The 12,878-nt window shown below is 33.5% G+C and overlaps 1 long non-coding RNA gene across 1 annotated transcript in view; it reads right to left on the minus strand.

The window, feature by feature from the left end:
* Nucleotides 1-12,878, minus strand: part of LOC136796000 (uncharacterized) — a 207,812-nt gene that overhangs the window by 58,492 nt on the left and 136,442 nt on the right. The window contains exon 3 of the long non-coding RNA XR_010843698.1: nt 11,546-11,581. This is a non-coding gene — a long non-coding RNA (uncharacterized lncRNA). The remainder of the gene's footprint in view (nt 1-11,545; nt 11,582-12,878) is intronic.

Genomic DNA, 12,878 nt, shown 5'->3' on the forward strand with positions numbered 1-12,878 from the left:
GAGCTTCTGTATAATAACTTACCATCCTAGGGTATCATTTAAAGATTCCATCTGTCATATGTCTTCTATAGGCATTGTCAACGAATTCGTCTTTCATTATTTTTGTAAATAGTATTCATCGATTTACGTAAATTAACATATAGAAAAGATTTTGGTGCGGAGCGCGTATCACTCAATTTTGACTCACCACTTTACACTTTTAGATGAAATTAGTCTTGTGCGTTTTATGATAACTATTTCCTTATTTATTTTGAGCTATTTCTTCATTATTCTTCAGATAAATCTTTTCTATAGCAATAAAAATTCATATTTCGTTTCTGAAGGTGGGAATAACATATGTTAACTTTGTCAAGACAACAACAAAAAAGGAGAATAAAGTCATGTACATGTGAATTACATTAGTAGAGAATGGGTGCTATCGGCTTTTCCCGGTTTTCCAATCTCTATAAGTTCTTATATGTAACTGTATTTTCCTTCCTTCATCTCATGGAGGCCTCTCAACTCCAGATATTATAACAAGGGTTCCCACAGAAGGAGCATCTCAACATATAGATAAGGCTTTCACTAGGACCTTCAAGTACACACGGTAGAAAAAGCTCGTATTCACTATGAATCATGTTTCCTTCACAAAATACATTTATTAATTCATGTTTATTTTCTGTTTTTAAAGGGAGTATTCTCCCTTTTTTCTCTTTTAGTTGATAATAAAACTTTTTCACGGTTCATATTTATCTATTTTTCATTTTTGTAAATAATCGAAAATGTAGTTAAATAAAAAAAAACCCCCCAAAAAAAAAAAAATGTTACTTAAAATAATAATTTATTCTTTTCCTATTTTCATTGCGAATTCACATTACAAAGTTTTAACACTTTTTATTTCGCAAAAAAATAGTTTATTACTGTAAAATTTACGTTCTGCTCTTGAAAACTTATTCAATGCCAAGTTGTTATAGATTCAATATAAAAAATACTAAGAATAATTCTATGACGCTAATCATCCAATTAACTAAAAGGCTCAAATATAGGTTAAAAGAAATCAAAAAATTAATTATTTAATAACCATAGTAACAAACAATTGCTGGGTATTCTACAAAGTACGCGAATTACAACTTTTTCCCTTTATTATTAGTTCGTCACAGGAAAGGACAAAATAAAATCACAATACAATAGGAATTTTAAAAATTAATATTAATATAGGTATCTCGGAAGAAGTTAATTGCCCGTATGAAGTAGATTGTAGGAAGATAGTCCGATTGGCGGTCAGTAAAAGGATCAAAATAGTAAAAGAAAACTATTTATTGTTAACCAACATTTCGTCTTATTTTTCAGGGCTTCGTCAGACCAAATTTTTTTTTTCTACTATTGTTATACCTTTATTGACCGCCACCCGGCCTATCTTCCTACAATCTAATTTAAAAATAGTTTTAAATAATAGTATGCCGCCACCTTTGATTAGAATGTATTTAATAGTTAATATATACCCATTTTTATTATTTATTTTTTTTGTACAGTGATTCCACAGAGCTAAATAAAAAAACAAGATGCAAACATTATAGAATTGACAGAACAAAATTAGAAAACATTTCAAAACAATGTTATGTTTATAAAGTAGAAAAATAATAATAATATAAGGAAGTATACATGAAGGTGGACTAGAAACTACTTACAAATAAATACAACCAGGGCCCTGTTTCATAATAAAAGCTAATAGTATTAGTTCAAAATACAAGTATAGAAACAACGTGTTAATTACACTACAATACTTTTTTTTCATAATAGGGAGGACTATTAGTGATAGTACAGGAGTTAAAAAGTACTAAAGTACAAGTTACTATTGTACAAGTCAGTGTAATTGTATTACGTTAAATCGACTAATAATAAGATAACTATAATAAAAAGACTAATAGTATTAGTTTGTACTTTATTATGAAACAGGGCCCTGGTGTGAATAAGTTCTAAATACTGATCTTGGCTAATAAATGATAGAATACTCCTAAGAAATAGTAATACCATAAATTTGGTAAACAGGTAGGTGTAAAAGGTAAAACGGATAGGTGAGGAATAGTAATATGCAAAGGGAATATTAAGAAAATTAATAAAAATAAACCAATAAACATAGGGGGATAGTTAGTGCAGGCAGATAGTTATTATTATTATTTTTGATGTACTTTATAAACATAACAATTTTTTTAAAAAGTTTTCTCAATTGTATAATGTTTGTATCTTGTTTTTTCGATTTAGCTCTGATGAAGCCCTGCAAAGTGGGGCGAAACGTTGGATAACAATAATTAGTTTTCTTTTACTGTTTTAATACCTTTATTTACCGCCACCCGGACTCTCTTCCTACAATTATTATATTCTATGAAACATCTTTTTTTTCATGTTGAAACTTTAAAAAAAAAAAAAAAATCCTCCATTATGTATTACATAGCCCTAATGATCATAACCCCACTAAACACACGGTCATTATAAGTTGCGATAGGCTGCTAGGACCATCTCGACATGATGCAACGGCGACCTCCTGCGTGGATCCTTCGACCAGCGCTTAATCTCCTAGTGCCATCTGAATTAATTTACCGATAATGATGAAGGTGGCGCTAGGGTGCCATTGATCAGCTGGCTAATTGATCATTAATACAGGCGGAGCTAAAAGGATGAGCACCTCGATAATCGACATAATTAGGCTACTGCTCTCTCGCCTCATCTTGGCGGTATCTTATACTCTTCTACCTCGGTGGTTTTATTAGCTCTAATCGTCTTGTAGTCTCAAGGGTCACATGATTGTGTAATAAACCATAGAGTTTTAGTATATATTTTGAGAAAAATCCTCATCTTGCACCTACCCTCCTTAGGAGTGATTCCGAATGGTGCTGGTTGCACAAGTTCCTAAACTAGAAAAAATAAAATAAACGAATATTGAAAATGATGGAAAGGACATTTTTTTCTATTTATTTATTGCAGTATTTTCATAAAAACAGGCTAAGTAAATTTAATATAATGTAAAAATGGAGTGATACAGGCGTGTATAGAAACTACCCAGTGGTAGCACACTAATAATATTTTTACACTAGGAGGTCCAGATAGGCATTATGATAGTTTTATAATGAGTCTTTTGTAATTAGTTGGAAGTTTAGACCGTTGGTTTATTAAGTGTTTCAATAGTCAGAATCGACAAGCAGTTTCCTGTATTTCAGACTTGTATAAGGATTCCAAGTCATACAGTGAGGCAGGAAGGCATGTAGTTTGATGGGATTTATTGGAATTTATTTTATATTATGCTCTCCATATTTTTATCCTAAACAAAAGTAGAAGTAGTTTTAACTTTTAAGGTGCATTTTTTTCTTTTTCTAAAATAAAAAAAGTAAAATTGGTTTTATTAGTAGTTCTTTCTTTACAAACATAAACTTCGTTGACCTTGGTTATTGACAAACCTGTCCTTGCTGTCTTTAGTTCATAAAGATACGAAGAAAGAAGAAAGAACCTTCTATCTTTTTTTTTATACATCTTTATTGAGATTTACAATTGTACATAATAATACATTTTGTAAATTAGTTGTAAGTTTATAATGGAGTGATACGGGCGTGTAAAGAAAACATTCATCGGTAGCACTCTAATTACGTTTTTACACTAGAAGGTCTCGAGGCCATTTTCTTTTCAAACCCCTCGGAGGATTTTCAGGAATAGAAGAAGCAAGCAAACTAAAGGGTTTTGATGGTTAGGGAATTTATAGTGAAAGGATTGATATCTGGTTCGGGCTAGATCGGTTACAAATGGAACATTCAGGTCTTTGTGGATGATTTCATTTGGGACAAAGTGGAGAGTATTAAAGATTTGGGATTGTAATGATTGAATGAGAGGAATTCGAAGGTTCAGTGGAGCCCCAAAGCTCAACTCCATATGTCCGGATTGGCCATATAATCGTCATGTAAATCAGTCTTTTGTAATGAATTGGAAGTTTGGACCGTTTGTCTAGTTAGTGCTGTAAAAGTCGAAATCGAGGCGCATTTTCCAGTATTTTCAGTCTTGTGTGAGGATTCCAGGTTTGTCGTTTGTCCAGATGTAGTCCAAGGGAGCGGATCTGTCCCACAGGGAGCAAGGGCAACATTATTAATGTATACTGTAGGGCAGTCAATAGGTTTACGACGTAGGATAAAGGTGATTTGGTGGGATTTGTTGGGATTTATTTTAATCCTCCAAGAACAACACCAATCTTCGGGATACAATTAATGGGTTATCATTAACTCCGAGCAAACGGGTGTCATCGGCATACGCGGAGAGGATTGGTTGGTATGTCAGCTGTATAGACGGTGTAGAGAATGGGACCGAGAATACTACCTTGAGGAAATCCATTGGACTGAGAATAGAGGAATGAAAAGGAACCATTGTGGTTTACTTGGAAAAATCTACCAATGAGAAAGTTACGAATGATGAGAAAGTATGTAGGAGGTAGGAATTTATGGAGTTGGAAAGCAGTCTCGGGTACCAGACCCGATCAAAAGCCTGTTCTACATCGAAAAAGACTCCCACGAAGTACATTTCGCGCTCAAAAGAAGACGAGACAACGTCCACCACACGATGACAATGCTGGATAGTGGAATGAGTTGTTTGGAATCCAAACTGGTGATCTGAGATTATATCATTGGAATCAAGGATGGAGTATAGGTGTTTTAAAATGAGTTTTTCGAGGATTTAGGAAAGGAACCTAAATGAATAATTATGCCTAGCTAATGAAAGGAATCATTTTTGCAATCTGCTAGCGGTATCCTATCACGGAACCAGTGTCTGTACAGGGTTAAATATCTTCTTCTGAATACCAGGCACTAAATCCTATTTTGGTACGTGGACTAGAACTGTTAGTATAAGTGGACTGTATGGGAATAAACAACAAAGAGTGAAAATATAAAAAGTTTCAACAGGGAATAAATTAGACAGTATTATGCCCGCGCATAAATAAAACTTTTAATTTATATGTGTTGATGATTTTGTATTAATTGGTCTAGTGTATTAACAATGATGATGAGGAAAAAGGTGCTTTGAAATCAGGTCATGTAAAAAAAAAATAAGGCAGCCACACTTACTCATAATTTTTCTAAATGGTTAGAAGCCTCGTCGCATTCTCCTCTACTCGAGAAATGTCTTCTAGATCTGCTTACTCATTACGTATGGTATGAATTTTTAACCCAAATACCTGAAGAAATGCTCTGGATGCAGGTAGTTGTTCTTCTCTCTATCTCTCCACAGAGACAGTCAAGAAAGCAAGCAACTGTAGGGGCCGGAATGTAACACTAATAATTGTCACTTTCGTGGTAAACTAAACAGAACTTTTATGTACTTCATAGAGCTGCGTCTACAATAGTATGTTCGTGCTCTCAATATTCTATGGTTATTAACAATTCTTTGAAACCGTGACGGAACCAATTGAATCCTTACAGAGAAAAATGATGAGATACGTTATATTATACCTATTTCTTTTAGATTATAGGATTGTTTTAGGATTTAAACAAAAAAGCGTAACCTGCCAATACCTATTCCATATATTCAAGTTATTAGTTCCATATATTCAGTACAATGCAATTCAAAGTACTGCATTCATTTTATCAAATAAAGGATTAGATGGACAAAATACTTTCAGGACTGTAATAGGCGACATTGATAACTGGGATTAAAAAGCATGGACTCGGACCTCTTTTCTCTTTATCCATCAATTATTCACTAGATAATTCTTAATATACTACAGGTGCTGGTACTGGTATTTGAGGGGGGGAGCAAGTCCGGCAAGTAGGACTAATTGTCGTTTTTGCCAACCCCTGACGGCTACCTTAGTTGCCGCCGCGTACTAATCAAGGTGGGAGTGTCAAGATTCATTCCTCGGGACCGCCGAAAAATGAATGTTAACTGCCCCAGGTGGGAATCGAACCCACAACGTTCCGAACCTAGCGTACTGGGCCCTGCGGCGCTCCAACCCGCACGGCCTTCACGTCCCTCTTAATATAATTCTTAATACACTGAGTTATTGTACTAAAAAAATATAAAGATTAGAGGGTAAGTATTTAAGTCTCGTATCCAGTCCCTACAATCCAAAATTCTTCGTAAAATCTTCAATGCTCCTTACATTGTCACAAATCAAACCATACAGACATAAAGACCTTAATGTTACAAATGTAACCGATCTAACCCTGTCCAGATATCATTCCTTCAATAATAAACTCCCTAACCACCCAAACCCCCTAGTTTAAACCTTGCTCCCTCATCCATTTCTAAAAATCCTCCGAAAAGAAGATATCCTCAAGACCTTCTAATGTACAAACGTAATAAGAGTGCTATCAATGAGTAATTTCTCTACACGCCTGTATTACCCCATTATAAACTTACTGAAAATTTACTAAATGTATTATTATGTACAGTTGTAAATCTCAATAAAGATTTAAAAAAAAGAAAAGGATAGAAGGTTCTTTTTTTTTTCTTCTGATCTTTATGAGCTAAAGACAATAAGGACAGGTCTGTCAATAACCAAGGTCAACGAAGTTTATGTTTGTAAAGAAAGAACTACTAATAAAACCAAGAGAGCTCAAATTTTACTTTTTTATTTTAGAAAAAGAAATAAATGCACCATAAAATTTAAACTACTACTACTTTTGTTTAGGATAAAAATATGGAGAGCATAATATAAAATAAATTTCAATAAATCCCACCAAACTACATGCCTTCCTACCCCACTGTATGCTTTAATAATATCCTACTTATTTCTGTTCAATCCTTAAAATCCAAAATCCTTCGTAAAATTCTGAATGCCCCTTACTTTGTCACAATTCAAGTCATCCATTATGACCTTAATGCTGCAAGTAATATGGCAATTAGGCCAGAACCAGATACCAATTTTTCCATGATAAACTTCCTAACCATCAAAACCCAATTGTTTCTAGCTTGCCTTCCTTTTCTTTCATTACTCCACAATCCTCCTAGGCATCTGAAAAAAAGACGACCTCGAGATCTCCTCTAGAAACGTTATTGGAGTTCTATCGATGGATAGATTCTCGACATTTCTATATCATGTCATAGTATAACTAACTTCAAATGTATATATACATATATCGATAAATAAATTTAAAAAAGAAATCATACTTAAAATTAAAATAATTTAAATTAAAAAAATTTTTAGAAGAGGGGAGGGAGTGGCGCAAGCCAATGGTATAATTTTGAATAAATATTAGCTATGTGATAGCGCTAATTTTAGGAGTCGTAACAAGGAAAAGTAAGCATGTTAAGCAAGGAGTTATGCACTTTTACTCCTAAATAGCATCAAATCTTTTTTTAGTCCACTATTTTGGTGCACTTAACTTCTTGGGGAAAAGGGAAAGGAAAACGTGATGAAGAAACACATGATGACTAACGGGTTAATCTTCAGGTGCATTAAAGGAACATTACCGAGGATGAGGGGTGGATCGCGTGCTTTTTCCACTCTACCATCGGACCTCTTGAAGATGTGAAGCTCAGCTGGTTGCAACATTAACTGACGTAATAAAAGAACGACTATATGACCTCACTTCACTAACGTCACTAATGTCTTGTAATTGTTATCCAGCAATTCATATTCTTGTGGTTAGCTGATGTTTGAAATCGATGATTAAAATAGGAAGAAAATAGGTAGATTCGCTTCGATTAGCATTTTTATAGTAATCTATACAAAGGGGTGGATTTGCTAAATAAAATATCTTGATGATACCATTTATATCTCCTACGGCTCACTCATTATATAAATAAATACACTTAATTGGACAAAAATCTAGAGATTGAGCGTAATCTTGAACAAATCACCTCCTTGCTTAACTGTAGTTCTGAAAACAGTACTTCCTTACAAAGTACTGAGCCCTGACATTTCATGCGAAGGGAATAGATTTTTTTTTTTTTATTCATATATAAAGGCTTAAATATAGATAAATTTAATGTTACATATATATGAAATGTATAATTTATATGTATATATAGTTGACCGTAAAGATTTAGATTGAATAGCTTCAACCGTTCGCTTTTGATGAAGCCCTGCAAAGTGGGGCGAAACGTTGGACATTAAATTTTTTTTTTTTTCTTCGGCCAAGACTCCCATTGGAGTCCTTTACTCCCTAACCATGGTTGGGGGTCAAATTTCTTCATTTTGTGGGACCGCCACTCAATGAAAAAAGTCAACGTCCCAGGCCGGATTCGAACCGGCACCGCCAATAGACATCAAATTGGTAAGGCGGTATCTTAACCACTGAGCTATGGGCGGCCCTAAAATAGTTTTAAACTATTTGTTCTTTTTTTGACCGTAACCCTGACCATCTACTTATATCGAAACGTATAATTTTTTTCCTAAAAATATCACAAATGTAATGTGTGTAGTCAGCGCTAAACCCTATAAGTAAATGGATGCCAGGATCAAAACACCAAGATATAAGAAGACTAGCTATAAAGTGTACGCTTAACCAATTTCAGAAGCGCAGAAATGTGCCAGAAATCACCAGACCCCATTTATGGGCGCATTTCACTTAGGCTCTCATCTCCTTATCACAAAGGCATATATTATAATTGTTAAGGAGTTCTTGAAAAACGTTTGGTGATTTGGTGAGTGATTGAAGAACGAATTTTTCCCTTCCCTGTGTCATGAAAATGGGTTAAAAATGAAAAGTAGAGAAGAGTAATTAATAATCCAAAACACAAACAACATTACAATGGTTTTTAACCACTAAATAGGTTAAGGAGATAACAATACAAAAAGGGCCGTCAATAGCTCAGGTGGCTAGGCACAGATCTGTTGGCGGCGCCGGTTCGAATCCGGTCTGGGGCGTTGAATTTTTCCATTCAGTGGCAGTCCCACAAAAGAAAAAGCTAGACTCCCCATCATAGTTACAAATGGTTGGTCACCAGTAGATAGATAACCCCTCGTATGTCAAGAGGTTGTATAGGACTCCAATGGGAGTCTTGGACCAACAAAAGAGATAAAACTTTAATAACCAAATTAACATTAACGTTAACAATTAACATTGATAGTTTTCTACTTAAGTCTAATTTGCTGTTCATTTAAATACGAGACCTATCTACATTTAAGATTTGAGGCACTGGGAGAATTACGTTCTATTTACACGTTATAATTTAATAACTGTGTACCTAGATGTACAAGACATCTACGTAAAGTTAAGTTCGCTGTTAGTCGTGAAGGAAAACCTGAGGGCATGTTTCATTTCTTAAAGTAAAGGTCATTTCATGATTGATTTTTTTTAGTTAATTACGACTATTAAAGTTTATTATGTTTTACTGGATGATTATTGATTGGCCGTGTGTAAAGCTGAAAGGAATATGGTCCGGGTGCGGTCAAAAAAACTCAAATAGTAGAATTATACTTCATTATTATGTTTTAGATTTATTTCAATAAGTGAAGAAGGGCGGACAAGTTAATCGTCTAAGTAGAACTTCTTCACTAACTAATCAATACCTACGGGTTTCAAACAACTTCTGCTTTAAATAGCTATCTTTGTGAGGAAGTATACTTTGTAAAGTTGCGTAATACGATAACTGCCTCCTTCGGATTCTTATTTCGGTTGAAGGTTAAACGTTTAAAAGCTATGTTCAACTCTTCCGATTTATGCCTCCTTACCGGGTTGCCCCCAGACAGTGCGGATTATTCACTACTCCAATGACTGTAATCGGTTAATGGTCGAGCCATTTGTGTACCGAGGGGGCGGAGCCCCAAGGAGTAGCGCAGTCCGTACCGAACTCATAAATAAGCGGTTGGCGTCGAAGTTATGGGTCGGGGGGCTGTCAACACATCGCGGGGCTCGGTCTACTTTATCCCACTGTTATATTCTCGCCTGTGTGGGCCGGAAACGTTAAAGGTCGAACGAGCAAAGGTCTTTGCGAGCTGATCTTTAAAGTGACTTACTCAAGTTTCATCCCTTCCTAGAATGAAAATATAATGGAACTTCCCTAAATGGCTAACATCATATTTAATGCATTTGGACTAATTTTTTATTCCCCATCAGGATTTTTCGCACATCTGAAACGAACACATTTCATAAAATTTGAATGTACACAATTTTGATTCCAGAATTTAAAAAACTCCCTAACCACCCAAACCCACTAGTTTCTAACCTTGCATCCTCTTCCATTCCTGACAATCCTCCGAGGCTCCTAAAAAATAAGATGGCCACGAGAACTGCTAATGTAAAAACGTCATGAGAGTGCTACCAATGGGTAATTCTCTACACACCTGTATCACTCCATTATAACAATTTTACTTAACATATTATAATGAACAATTGTAAATTTCAATAAATATACTGAAAAAAAGAATTAAAAAAAATTTAAACCCTTTCACCAAAATTTCTGGTTTTACGTTACACGATAGTTATAAAAAAAAGGCATCTGTTTGCTGTAAAAGGCTTTTCCTCAATAACACGGTGCCAATTATTTTCCAATTTGGCAAAAAAACTCGTAAGTAACTACTTTTATTTTATTTATTATTAATTTTTACATAATTTTTAGCATGCCGTAGGCGTTGATGACCAGAGGGTTTTACGCCTTTAAGCAACAATAAACAAACTCGTAAGTTATTACAAGATGATCCTCAAAATTCGATATACAGTCCACCCATTTTCAAATTTATGTCCTAAGTTTTTATTTATTTTTTGTGTTAATCGATGATTTTAAATTGAAAATTTCTGCAATTTTAAGGACCTGAACCTTCCCCAGTATATACAGCTTATGGTACTAAGAGTAGAGAAGAGAAAAAAATGCTTTATTCATTCATGCTGCCCATATACATCGGGTTGCCACATTACACAGCATACTGATCAATCCGTGATCGTACATATATAAATTACTTATTTTGATATGCAATAATAAAATAGAAAGATAATATTTTTTTAAAAAATAAAATAAAGAAAATATAACAAACTCAATTCTAAAATAGAAGATATGCAAGCCAGTATGTAATCAAATAAAAATAAATTTCTAAAAACAATAGCTACGAAACAGTTTAAACTTAGTTAACTAAATTAATATAATAATCAGACTTAATATTAATTTTATAATTTCAAATAAAATTGTCTTCTTATACACAAGAATAATTTGTACTTTAAAATGCTAACAATTCCGTTATTTAATCAGTATTCCGAATGTTATGAACATAAATGTATCATCCAATTTGTAACAAACGAAATACAATTAAAATAAATTAGATTAGTATAATTAAAATCTGTAATTAAATTAATAATAATATAAACAATACGGCTAAATGAAGCGGGAGGTCCAATGTCCCTAACCTCAATATCTGTTCATCTACCTCTGCTGAGCTTCCAACAAATCTAGAAGGTTCGATTTGACAAAATTCTCCCACTTACGTCTCGCTATGCACAACTACTTCGGTTAAATTACAGAGGGTCCAAGTAATACTGTCATAAGTTTCAGTCGACCTACCCTTCAAACCAATTATTTTACGCAATATTTTACCATAAATACTTCAACAATTAAATTGGTTTAAATAACTGCGAAAACATTAAGATACACTTACTGTTATCTTATCCAAATGTCATCCATAGAAGTTCATCTGGAACAAAAATAGAAATAAGGTAAAAAAAAAAATTAATGGTATAATCGACTTATAAGTAATTAGATTTACTGCAGTAATGTTAGGGTTGTCATAAAATATGAAAAATGAATAAATTGTAATAAGAATTTTATACAGAGCGTTTTCCACATCCGAGCTATTGTCAGTTAAATTTCGACCAAGAGTAAGTTGGAAAGGAAAATGAATTCAAGCCAGGATTTTATATAAGTTCAATAATCAGAGAAAGAATGCATTGAATTTGAAATGCTACATTTTTTATTTATGTCAGATATGCCACAAGTACAATACGTATATGAGCTGTAGTCGATGTACGACGACGTTCGAATCGCTCAAGATCATAATACCAAAAATAATTACTCTCGTACCGCTTTAATATCCCATGACCGGAGGGTCCCTTATCTTATCTATAAAACATTTACCAATATCAAGCAGAGCAGTCTTTTAAAAACTAATGCATGACCCAATAGAACAAGAGCCCAAGAGAGTTATCTCACCCCAATTTTTGATTACTTAATTGAAAACTATGTATAATTACTAGTCAAAATTGATGAGTGCCAAGTATAGATAGAGAAAATAAAAAATGGCGGCTGTTGCAAAACGTTAAACATAATTAAATTTTATTCGGAGCTCTATATCTTTAAAACTACCAACGACAATAGAAAATCTAAGAGAACATCATTTAAAGTAGATCATTTGCTAAAATGTAAGCCCCAAGAGAGCTAGTTTTCATGAAATTTGATAAAATAAATTGATTTATATTCATATGTCAATATCATAAAAACTACTACCTCTACGAAGATAAGTGTCTAAGAAACATTTTTTCAACAACTAGAAATTATCATTTTGTGAGTTTATTTTGTCAAATATCATAAAAACTACTACTCCTACAAAGACAAACATTATTAACTATTTCGTAAATTTGACTAGCTTTAATTTGAGTGCTGGCAGACATCTGTACGTCCAATGGTTTCTGAAATAAAGTTTTTCATAAATCAAACTTATTGACCGGACAACTATAAATCAATTTATTTTATAAAAAAATCATGAAAACTACTATTTCTACGAAGGCAAAAGTCATAAACTACTTTATAATACATTAAACTAGCTTTAATTTGAGTGCTAATAGACATTTGTACGTCACATAGTTCCTCAGAAATATATTTCTCAAAATAAATTAACTAACTACTGATATTTCACTTTATTTTTATGAAATGATGCTTTTTAAAAGGCTATACCTCGAGAACTATTGGACGTAAATAGCTCCATTAGGGCTAAT

The sequence above is a fragment of the Halyomorpha halys genome, unplaced genomic scaffold, assembly GCF_000696795.3.
Source record: "Halyomorpha halys isolate HHAL.00 unplaced genomic scaffold, Hhal_1.1 Scaffold288.1, whole genome shotgun sequence".
In the NCBI taxonomy this organism is placed as follows: Eukaryota; Metazoa; Arthropoda; class Insecta; order Hemiptera; family Pentatomidae; genus Halyomorpha; species Halyomorpha halys.